This window comes from Zalophus californianus, chromosome 7, assembly GCF_009762305.2.
Source record: "Zalophus californianus isolate mZalCal1 chromosome 7, mZalCal1.pri.v2, whole genome shotgun sequence".
Classification (NCBI taxonomy): domain Eukaryota; kingdom Metazoa; phylum Chordata; class Mammalia; order Carnivora; family Otariidae; genus Zalophus; species Zalophus californianus.
The window spans coordinates 121,052,596-121,064,500 of record NC_045601.1 but is presented as its reverse complement, the minus strand read 5'-3'; positions in this window follow the sequence as shown (position 1 = coordinate 121,064,500).

Genomic DNA, 11,905 nt, shown 5'->3' with positions numbered 1-11,905 from the left:
ATGATTTTGTTGACTTGGGTCATTTCTCTTTTCTTTTGGATAAGTCTGGCCAGGGGTTTATCAATCTTGTTAATTCTTTCTTTTTTATTTAAATTTTTTTATTGTTATGTTAATCACCATATATTACATAATTTGTTTTGGTGTAGTGTTCCATGATTCATTGTTTGTTCATAACACCCAGTGTTCCATGCAGAATGTGCCCTCTTTAATACCCATCACCAGGCTAACCCATCCCCCTACGCTCCTCCCCTCCAGAACCCTCAGTTTGTTTTCAGAGTCCATCATCTCTCCTGGTTCGTCCCCCCTCTGACTTACTCCCCTTCATTCTTCCTCTCCTGCTATCTTCTTCTTTTTCTTTTTTCTTAAAATATGTTGCGTTATTTGTTTCAGATCTGTGATTCAACAGTCTTACACAATTCACAGCGCTCACCGTAGCACATACCCTCCCCAATGTCTATCACCTAGCCACCCCATCCCTCCCACCCCACCCCCACTCCAGCAACCCTCAGTGTGTTCCTGAGATTAAGAATTCCTCATATCAATGAGGTCATATGATACATGTCTTTCTCTGATTGACTTATTTCACTCAGCATAACACCCTCCAGTTCCATCCACGTCGTTGCAAATGGCAAGATCTCATTCCTTTTGATGGCTGCATAATATTCCATTGTGTATATATACCACTTCTTCTTTATCCATTCATCGGCCGATCGGCATCTTGGCTCTTTCCACAGTTTGGTTATGGTGGACATTGCTGCTATAAACATTGGGGTACACGTACCCCTTCGGGTCCCTACATTTGTATCTTTGGGGTAAATACCCAGTAGTGCAATTGCTGGATCGAACGGTAGCTCTAATTTCAACTGTTTGAGGAACCTCCATACTGTTTTCCAGACTGGTTGCACCAGCTTGCTTTCCCACCAACAGTGTAGGAGGGTTCCCCTTTCTTCACATCCCCGCCAACATCTGTCGTTCCCTGACTTGTTAATTTTAGCCATTCTGACGGGTGTGAGGTGGTATCTCATTGAGGTTTTCATTTGGATTTCCCTGATGCCGAGCGATATTGAGCACTTTTTCATGTGTCTGTTGGCCATTTGGATGTCTTCTTTGGAAAACTGTCTGTTCATGTCTTCTGCCCATTTCTTGATTGGATCAATTGTTGTTTGGGTGTTGAGTTTGATAAGTTCTTTATAGATTTTGGATACTAGTCCTTTATCTGATATGTCATTTGCAAATATTTTCTCCCATTCTGTTGGTTGTCTTTTGGTTTTGTGGACTGTTTCTTTTGCTGTGCAAAAGCTTTTTATCTTGATGAAGTCCCAATAGTTCGTTGTTGCCCTGGCTTCCTGTGCCTTTGGTGATGTTTCTAGGAAGAAGTTGCTGTGGCTGAGGTCGAAGAGGTTGCTACCTGTGTTCTCCTTTAGGATTTGGATGGACTCCTGTCTCACGTTTAGGTCTTTCAACCATTTGGAGTCTATTCTTGTGTGTGGTGTAAGGAAATGGTCCAGTTTCATGCTTCTGCATGTGGCTGTCCAATTTTCCCAGCACCATTTGTTGAAGAGACTGTCTTTTTTCCACTGGACATTCTTTCCTGCTTTGTCAAAGATAAGTTGACCATAGAGTTGAGGGTCCATTTCTGGGCTCTCGATTCTGTTCCATTGATCTATGTGTCTGTTTTTGTGCCAGTACCATCCTGTCTTGATGATGACAGCTTTGTAATAGAGCTGGAAGTCCGGAATTGTGATGCCGCCAGCTTTGCTTTTCTTTTTCAAGATTCCTCTGGCTATTCGGAGTCTCTTCTGGTTCCATACAAATTTTAGGATTATTTGTTCCATTTCTTTGAAAAAAGTGGATGGCATTTTGATGGGGATTGCATTGAATGTGTAGATTGCTCTAGGTAGCATTGACATCTTCACAATGTTGGTTCTCCCAATCCATGAGCATGGAACGTTTTTCCATTTCTTTGTGTCTTCTTCAATTTCTTTCATGAGTATTTTATAGTTTTCTGAGTACAGATCCTTTGCCTCTTCGGTTAAATTTATTCCTAGGTATCTTATGGTTTTGGGTGGAATTGTAAATGGGATCGACTCCTTGATTTGTCTCTCTTCTGTCTTGTTGTTGGTGTATAGGAATGCCACTGATTTCTGTGCATTGATTTTATAGCCTGCTACTTGACTGAATTCCTGGATGAGTTCTAGCAGTTTTGGGGTGGACTCTTTTGGGTTTTCCACATAAAGTATCATATCATCTGCAAAGAGTGAGACTTTGACTTCCTCTTTGCCGATTTGGATGCCTTTGATTTCTTTTTGTTGTCTGATTGCTGTGGCTAGGACTTCTAATACTATGTTGAATAGCAGTGGTGAGAGTGGACATCCCTGCCGCGTTCCTGACCTTAGGGGAAAAGCTCTCAGCTTTTCCCCATTGAGAATGATACTCGCTGTAGGTTTTTCGTAGATGGCTTTTATGATATTGAGGTATGTACCCTCTATCCCTATACTCTGAAGAGTTTTGATCAAGAAAGGATGCTGTACTTTGTCAAATGCTTTTTCTGCATCTATTGAGAGGTTCATATGATTCTTGTTCTTTCTTTTGTTAATGTATTGTATCACGTTGATTGATTTGCGGATGTTGAACCAGCCTTGCAGCCCAGGGATAAATCCCACTTGGTCGTGGTGAATAATCCTTTTAATGTACTGTTGGATCCTATTGGCTAGTATTTTGGTGAGAATTTTTGCATCCATGTTCATCAAGGATATTGGTCTCTAATTCTCCTTTTTGATGGGATCTTTGTCTGGTTTTGGGATCAAGGTAATGGTGGCCACATAAAATGAATTTGGAAGTTTTCCTTCCATTTCTATTTTTTGGAACAGTTTCAGGAGAATAGGTATTAATTCTTCTTGAAATGTCTGATAGAATTCCCCTGGGAAGCCATCTGGCCCTGGGCTTTTGTTTGTTGGGAGATTTTTGATGACTGCTTCAATTTCCTTAGTGGTTATAGGTCTGTTCAGGTTTTCTATTTCTTCCTGGTTCAGTTTTGGTAGTTGATCCATCTCTAGGAATGCACCCATTTCTTCCAGGTTCTCTAATTTGCTGGTATAGAGTTGCTCATAATATGTTCTTATAGTTGTTTGTATTTCTTTGGTGTTGGTTGTGATCTCTCCTCTTTCGTTCATGATTTTGTTGATTTGGGTCATTTCTCTTTTCTTTTTGATCAGTCTGGCCAGGGGTTTATCAATCTTGTTAATTCTTTCAAAGAACCAGCTCCTAGTTTCGTTGATCTGTTCTACTGTTCTTTTGGTTTCTAGTTCATTGATTTCTGCTCTGATCTTTATTATTTCTCTTCTCCTGCTGGGTTCAGGCTTTATTTGCTGTTCTTTCTCCAGCTCCTTTAAGTGTAGGGTTAGATTGTGTATTTGAGACCTTTCTTGTTTCTTGAGAAAGGCTTATATTGCTATATACTTTCCTCTCAGGACTGCCTTTGCTGTAGCCCAAAGATTTTGGACAGTTGTGTTTTCATTTTCATTGGTTTCCATGAATTTTTTTAATTCTTCTTTAATTTCCTGGTTGACCCATTCATTCTTTAGTAGGATGCTCTTTAGCCTCCATGTATTTGAGTTCCTTCCAACTTTCCTCTTGTGATTGAGTTCTAGTTTCAAGGCATTGTGGTCTGAAAATATGCAGGGAATGATCCCAATCTTTTGGTACCAGTTGAGACCTGATTGGTGACCTAGGATGTGATCAATTCTGGAGAATGTTCCATGGGCACTAGAGAAGCATGTGTATTCCGTTGCTTTGGGATGGAATGTTCTGAATATGTCTGTGAAGTCCATTTGGTCCAGTGTGTCATTTAAAGTCTTTATTTCCTTGTTGATCTTTTGCTTAGATGATCTGTCCATTTCAGTCAGGGGGGTGTTAAAATCCCCCACTATTATTGTATTGTTGTCAATGTGTTTCTTTGCTTTTGTTATTAATTGTCTTATATAATTGGCTGCTCCCATGTTTGGGGCATAGATATTTACAATTGTTAGATCTTCTTGTTGGATAGACCCTTTAAGTAGGATATAGTGTCCTTCCTCATCTCTTATTACAGTCTTTGTTTTAAAATCTAGTTTGTCTGATATAAGGATTGCCAGCCCAGCTTTCTTTTGGTGTCCATTAGCATGGTAAATCGTTTTCCACCCCCTCACTTTCAATCTGGGGGTGTCTTTGGGTCTAAAATGAGTCTCCTGCAAACAGCATATGGATGGGTCTTGTTTTTTAATCCAATCTGATAGCCTGTGTCTTTTGATTGCCCTATTGAGCCCATTTACATTCAGGGTAACTATTGAAAGATATGAATTTAGTGCCATTGTATTGCCTGTAAGGTGACTGTTACTGTATGTAGTCTGTATTCCTTTCTGATCTTTGTTGCTTTTAGGCTCTCTCTTTGCTTAGAGGACCCCTTTCAATATTTCTTGGAGGGCTGGTTTCGTGTTTGGAAATTCCTTTAGTTTTTGTTTGTTCTGGAAGCTTTTTATCTCTCCTTCTATTTTCAATGACAGTCTAGCTGGATATAGTATTCTTGGCTGCATATTGTTCTCGTTTAGTGCTCTGAAGATATCTTGCCAGTCCTTTCTGGCCTGCCAGGTCTCTGTGGATAGGTCTGTTGCCAATCTAATATTTTTACCATTATAGGTTACATATCTCTTCTCCCGAGCTGCTTTCAGGATTTTCTCTTTGTCTCTGAGACTTGTAAGTTTTACTATTAGATGTCGGGGTGTTGACCTATTTTTATTGATTTTGAGAGGGATTCTCTGTGCCTCCTGGATTTTGATGCCTGTTTCCTTCGTCACATTAGGGAAGTTCTCTGCTATTATTTGCTCCAATATACCTTCTGCCCCTCTCTCTCTTTCTTCGTCTTCTGGGATCCCAATTATTCTAATGTTGTTTCGTCTTATCGAATCACTTATCTCTCGAATTCTGCCCTCGTGATCCTGTAGTTGTTTCTCCCTCTTTTTCTCAGCCTCTTTACTTTCCATCATTTGGTCTTCTATATCACTGATTCTCTCTTCTGCCTCAATTATCCTAGCCGTTAGTGCCCCCATTTTTGATTGCACCTCATCAATAGCCTTTTTGATTTCGACTTGGTTAGATTTTAGTTCTTTTATTTCTCCAGAAAGGGTTTCTCAAATAACTTCCACGCTTTTTTCAAGCCCAGCTAGTATCTTTAAAGTCATGATTCTGAACTCTAGGTCCGACATCGTACTAAGGTCCGTATTGAGTAGGTCCCTGGCTGACGGTACTACCTCTTGTTCTTTTTGCTGAGGTGATTTTTTTCGTCTTGTCATTTTGTCCAGAGGAGAATAGATGAATGAGAAAACAAAATGCTAAAACGTCCCCAGCAAATATACTGTATACAAATCAGAAAAGACCTGAAACCAGGGGAAAAGAAAGGGAAAGAAAGAAAAAAGAAAGAGAAAAAAAAAAGATAAAAGATAAAAACAAAAACAGAACAATACAAAAAAAGCAGAATGTGATCAAATATGATTAGGCTAATGCATAGATCAGTGCCACACACTAGATTTTGGGCGTATTTTGGTCTGTTAGAAAAAAGTGCCTCCTAAAATTTTAAAGGAAGAAAGACATATATGTACAAAATAAGGGTTGATACAATGAAGGAATAGAAGATGACTGTAAAGATGAAAATTATAAAAGATTTTATAAAAGGACTTGATAAGAAGTTGTTTGAAAAAAGAAAGAAGATTTAAAAAAGAAAAAAAGAAAAAAAGGGAGAGAATGTGATCAGGCAGGAGACTAGAACAGAACCATACACTAGTGATTTAGGGTATATTTTTATCTGTTAGAAGAAACTGTATCTCAAAATTTTAAAGAGAGAACAACTTATATATATATGCCAAAAATAAGGGTAACTACTATGAAGGGATAAAATATGACTCTAAAAATGAAAAATAAAAAATGTTTTTTTTTTTAAAAAATTGATAAGATGTTGGTTGAAAAAGGGAAAAAGAAAAAGAAAAAAAAACAGTTAACAAAAATTAACTCTGATGAACTAATGAATCATGGTAAAAAAAAGCCATGAATTCTATGTGCAATATTCCCCTAGCGCTGGAGTTCTCCCGTTCTCCTTGATCGGTAAACTTGGTCTTGGCTTGCTGGCTGTTCGTGCTGATCTTCTGGGGGAGGGGCCTGTTGTTGTGGTTTCCAAATGTCTTTGCCGGAGGCTGAATTGCCCCGCCCTTGTCGGTCCGGGCTAAGCAAGCTGTTCGGGTTTGATCTCAGGAGATTTTGTTCCCTGCAAGCTCTCCGTACAGCCTTGGAGGACCAGGGCAAAAATGGTGGCCTCCCAATCTCCACCCGGAGGAGCTGAGAAATCAGGGCCCCGTTCCTCAGTGCGCCCCCAGAGAAAAGCAGTCACTCCCTTGTCCCTGGTCTCCAGCCACTCTCCGTGCTCACCTGGCCTGTGACCGAGCGTTTGTATCTCTGGCACCTGACCCCGTGTGGAGTCTCCAAACCCAGCAGATCCCTGCGGTGCGTTCCCACGCCCCTCCTCCCCGGGAAGGAAGGGGAGTCTCCCCGGATCTGCCACCTGTTGGGTCCCTGCTGCAGGAGCCGTGGCCCGACTGGGCCGCGGATCACAGTTTATGGCAAACCCAAGCTGAGAGCCCGCGCCTCAGCTCCATCTCTGCAGCCGGCTTCCCCTCTCCGATACCTGGGAGCTCTGGCGCACTCAGGCTCCCCCGGTCTTTCTGTGACCCCAAGGGTCCTGAGACCCCACTGTCCCGCGAGGGTTCCACCCCCGCTTAGCCACTGGAGCGACGTCCCTCAGCGGAGCCGACTTCTAAAAGGTCTGATTTTGTGCTCCACGGCTCTAGCACTTGCCAGAAGCGGCTGGCGGAGGCCCCTCCCCCACCGTCTATCCTCCCGAATATCGCCTCGGATTCACTTCTCCGCACGTCCTACCTTCCAGTAAGTGGTCGCTTCTCTGTTCAGATAGTTGTTGCTACTCTCCTCTTTGATCTCCTGTTGAGTTTGTAGGTGTTCAGAATGGTTTGATCCCTATTCAGCTGAATTCCTGAGACCAGACGAAATCTAGGTCTCCTACTCCTCCGCCATCTTGCTCTGCCCCCCCGAGGCCTTCTTGTTAATTCTTTCAAAGAACCAGTTCCTAGTTCCGTTGATCTGTTCTACTGTTCTTTGGTTTCTATTTCATTGATTTCTGCTCTGATCTTTATTATTTCTCTTCTCCTGCTGGGTTTAGGCTTTATTTGCTCTTCTTTCTCCAGGTCCTTTAGGTTAGGGTTAGGTTGTGTATTTGAGACCTTTCTTGTTTCTTGAGAAAGGCTTGTATTGCTATATACTTTCCTCTCAGGACTGCCTTTGCTGTATCCCAAAGATTTTGAACAGTTGTGTTTTCATTTTCATTGGTTTCCATGAATTTTTTTAATTCTTCTTTAATTTCCTGGTTGACCCATTCATTCTTTAGTAGGATGCTCTTTAGCCTCCATGTATTTGAGTTCTTTCCGACTTTCCTCTTGTGATTGAGTTCTAATTTCAAAGCATTGCGGTCTGAAAATATGCAGGGAATAATCCCAATCTTTTGGTACCAGTTGAGACCTGACTTGTGACCTAGGATGTGATCAATTCTGGAGAATGTTCCATGGGCAATAGAGAAGAATGTGTATTCCGTTGCTTTGGGATGGAATGTTCTGAATATGTCTGTGAAGTCCATTTGGTCCAGTGTTTCATTTAAAGTCTTTATTTCCTTGTTGATCTTTTGCTTAGATGATCTGTCCATTTCAGTTAGGGGGGTCTTAAAGTCCCCTACTATTATTTTTGTTTATGTGTTTCTTTGCTTTTGTTATCAATTGCCTAATATAATTGGCTGCTCCCATGTTAGGGGCATAGATATTTACAATCGTTAGATTTTCTTGTTGGATAGACCCTTTAAGTAGGATATAATGTCTTTCCTCATTTCTTATTACAGTCTTTGGTTTGAAATCTAATTTGTCTGATATAAGGATTGCCACCCCAGCTTTCTTTTGGTGTCTATTAGCATGGTAAATGAATTTCCACCCTCTCACTTTAAATCTGGTGGTGTCTTTGGGTCTTAAATGAGTCTCTTGCAGAAAGCATATTTGATGGGTCTTGTTTTTTAATCCAAATGATAGCCTGTGTCTTTTGTTTGGGGCATTTAGCCCATTTCCATTCAGGATAACTATTGAAAGGTATGAATTTAGTGCCATTGTATTGCCTGTAAGGTGACTGTTACTGTGTATTGTCTGTGTTCCTTTCTGATCTATGTTGCTTTTAGGCTCCCTCTTTGCTCAGAGGACCCCTTTCAATATTTCTTGGAGGGCTGGTTTCGTGTTTGGAAATTCCTTTAGTTTTTGTTTGTCCTGGAAGCTTTTTATCTCTCCTTCAATTTTCAGTGAGAGCTTAGCTGGATATAGTATTCTTGGCTGCATATTTTTCTCGTTTAGTGCTCTGAAGATATCATGCCAGTCCTTTCTGGCCTGCCAGGTCTCTGTGGATAGGTCTGTTGCCAATCTAATGTTTCTACCATTGTAGGTTACATATCTCTTCTCCCGAGCTGCTTTCAGGATTTTCTCTTTGTCTCTGAGACTCGTAAGTTTTACTATTAGATGTCGGGGTGTTGACCTATTTTTATTGAGTTTTGAGAGGGATTCTCTGTGCCTCCTGGATTTTGATGCCTGTTTCCTTCCTCACATTAGGGAAGTTCTCTGCTATAATTTGCTCCCATATACCTTCTGCCCCTCTCTCTCTTTCTTCTTCTTCTGGGATCCCAATTATTCTAATGTTGTTTCATCTTATTGTATCGCTTATCTCTCGAATTCTGCCCTTGTGATCCTGTAGTTTTTTCTCTCTCTTTTTCTCAGCCTTTCATTTTCCATCATTTGGTCTTCTATATCACTGATTGTCTCTTCTGCCTCATTTATCCTAGCAGTGAGTGCCCCCATTTTTGATTGCACCTCATTAATAGCCTTTTTGATTTCGACTTGGTTAGATTTTAGTTCTTTGATTTCTCCAGAAAGGGAGTCTCTAATAACTTCCACGCTTTTTTCAAGCCCAGCTAGTATCTTTAATGTCATGATTCTGAACTCTAGGTCCGACATTATACTAATGTCCGTATTGAGTAGGTCCCTGGCAGACGATACTACCTCTTGTTCTTTTTGCTGAGGTGATTTTTTTCATCTCGTCATTTTGTCCAGAGTAGAATAGATAATTGAGAGAACAAAATGTTAACAGGTTAACAATGTCCCCAGCAAATATTCTCTGTACAAATAAGAAAAGACCTGAAACCAGGGGAAAATAAAGGGAAAGAAAGAAAAAAGAAAAAGAAAAAAAAAAAACAAAAAGAAAAAGATAAAAACAAAAAACAGAACAATACAAAAAAAAACCAGAATATGATCAAATATGATCAGGCTAGTGCATAGATCAGTGCCACGCACTAGATTTTGGGTGTATTTTGGTCTGTTAGAAAAAAGTGCCTCCTAAAATTTTGAAGAAGAAAGACATATATGTACAAAATAAGGGTTGATACAATGAAGGGATGGAAGATGAGTGTAAAGATAAAAATTATAAAAGATTTTATAAAAGGAATTGATAAGATAAGAAGTTGTTTGAAAAAAGAAAGAAGAAGATTTAAAAAAAAAAGAAAAAACAAAGGGAGAGAATGTGATCAGGCAGGAGACTAGAACAAAGGCAAACATAGTGATTTAGGGTATATTTTGATTTGTTAGAAGAAACTGTATCTTGAAATTTTAAAGAGAGAACAACTTATATATATATGCCAAAAATAAGGGTAACCACTATGAAGGGATAAATTAGGACTCTAAAAATTAGAAAATAAAAAATGTTTTTTTAAAAAGGGATTGATAAGATGTTGGTTGAAAAAGGGAAAAAGAAAAATTAAAAAAAACACAGTTAAAAAAATTAACTTTGAAAAACAAATGAATCATAGTAAAAAAAACCATGAATTTTATGTGCAGTATTCCCCTAACGCTGGAGTTCTCCCGTTCTCCTTGATCGGTAAACTTGGTCTTGGCTTGCTGGCTGTTTGTGCTGATATTCTCATGAGGGGCTTGTTGCCGTGGTTCCCAAATGTCTTTTCCGGAGGCAGAATTGCCCCACCCTTGTGGGTCTGGGCTTAGCAATCTGCTCGGGTTTGCTCTCAGGAGCTTTTTTTCCCTGCAAGCTCTCGGTACAGCTTTGGAGGACCAGGGTGAAAATTGTGGCCACCCAATCTCCACCCAGAGGAGCTGAGAACTTAGGGCCCCGCTTCTTAGTGTCCCCCAGAGAAAAGCAGTCACTCCCGTCTCCCTGGTCCCCAGCCGCACTCCGTGCTCACCTGGCCTGTGACCGAGTGTTTCTATCTCTGGCACCCAACCCCATGTGGAGTCTCCAAACCCAGCAGATCCCTGCAGTGCACTCCCGCGCACCGGGAGTGGGAGGGGTGGAAGGGGAGTCTCCCTGTCTCTGCCGTTTGTTGGGTCCCTGCTGGAGGAGCAGTGGCCCACCTGGGCTGCGGATCACAGTTTATGGCCACCCCGAGCTGAGCGGCCGTGCCTCAGCTCTGTCTCTGCAGCCAGCTTCCCCGCTCCGATACCTGGGAGCTCTGCCGCACTCAGGCACCTCTGGTCTTTCTGTGGCCCTGAGGGTCCTGAGACCACGCTGTCCTGTGAGGGTACCACTCCCCGCTTAGCCACTGGAGCGACGTCCCTCAGCGGAGCCGACTTCTAAAAGTTCCGATTCTGTGCTCTGCGGCTCTATCACTTGCCAGAAGCGGCCGATGGAGGCCCCCTCCCGCGCCATCTATCCTCCCATATATCGCCTCGGATTCACTTCTCCGCCTGTCCTACCTTCCAGTGAGTGTTCGCTTCTCTGTTCAGAGAGTTGTTGCTACTCTCTTCTTCGATCTATTGAGTTCATAGGTGTTCAGAATGGTTTGATCCCTATTCAGCTGAATTCCTGAGACCAGATGAAATCCAGGTCTCCTACTCCTCCGCCATCTTGCTCTGCCAGTAGGTTGCCTTTTAATTATGTTGTTACTTTCCTTTACCATGCGGAAGCTTTTTATTTTGATATAGTCTCAATAGTTTATCTTTGCTTTTGTTTCCTTTGCCTCAGGAGACATATCTAGAAAAATGTTCCTAAAGCCAATGTCAGAAAAATTACTGTCTATTCTCTCTTCTAGGATTTTTATGGTTTCAGGATCACATTTATGTTCTTAATCTATTTTATGTTTATTTTTGTGTCTGGTGTAAGAAAGCAGTCCAGTTTCATTCTTTTGCATGTAACTGAGCAGTCTTCCCAACACCATTTGTTGCAGAGACTTTCTTTTTCCCATTGCTTATTCCTGCTTCCTTTATCAATGATTAATTGACCATATAATTGTGAGTTTATCTTTGATTTTTTTTCTTTTCCATTGATCTGTGTGTCTATTTTTGTGCCAGTACCATACTGTTTTGTTTACTACTGTCTTGTAATATAACTTGAAATCTGGAATTGTGATGCCCTCAATTGTGTTTTTCTTTTTCAAGATTATTTTGACTCTTCAGGGTCTTTTGTGGTTCCATACAAATTTTAGGATTGTTTTTTCCTAGCTCTGTGAAATATCCTGCTGGTGTTTTCATAGGGATTGCATTAAATCTGTAGATTGTTTCTGGTAATGTAGACATTTTATCAATATTTGTTCTTCCAACCAATGATCACAGGTCTTTTTATTTCTTTGTGTTGTCTTCAATTTCTTTCATAATGTTTTATAGTTTTCGGAGTACAGGTCTTTCACTTCCTTGGTTAAGTTTATTCCTGGATATTTTATTATTTTTGGTGCAATTGTAAATGTGGTTGTTTTCTTAATTTCTATTTCTGCTTCTTAATTATG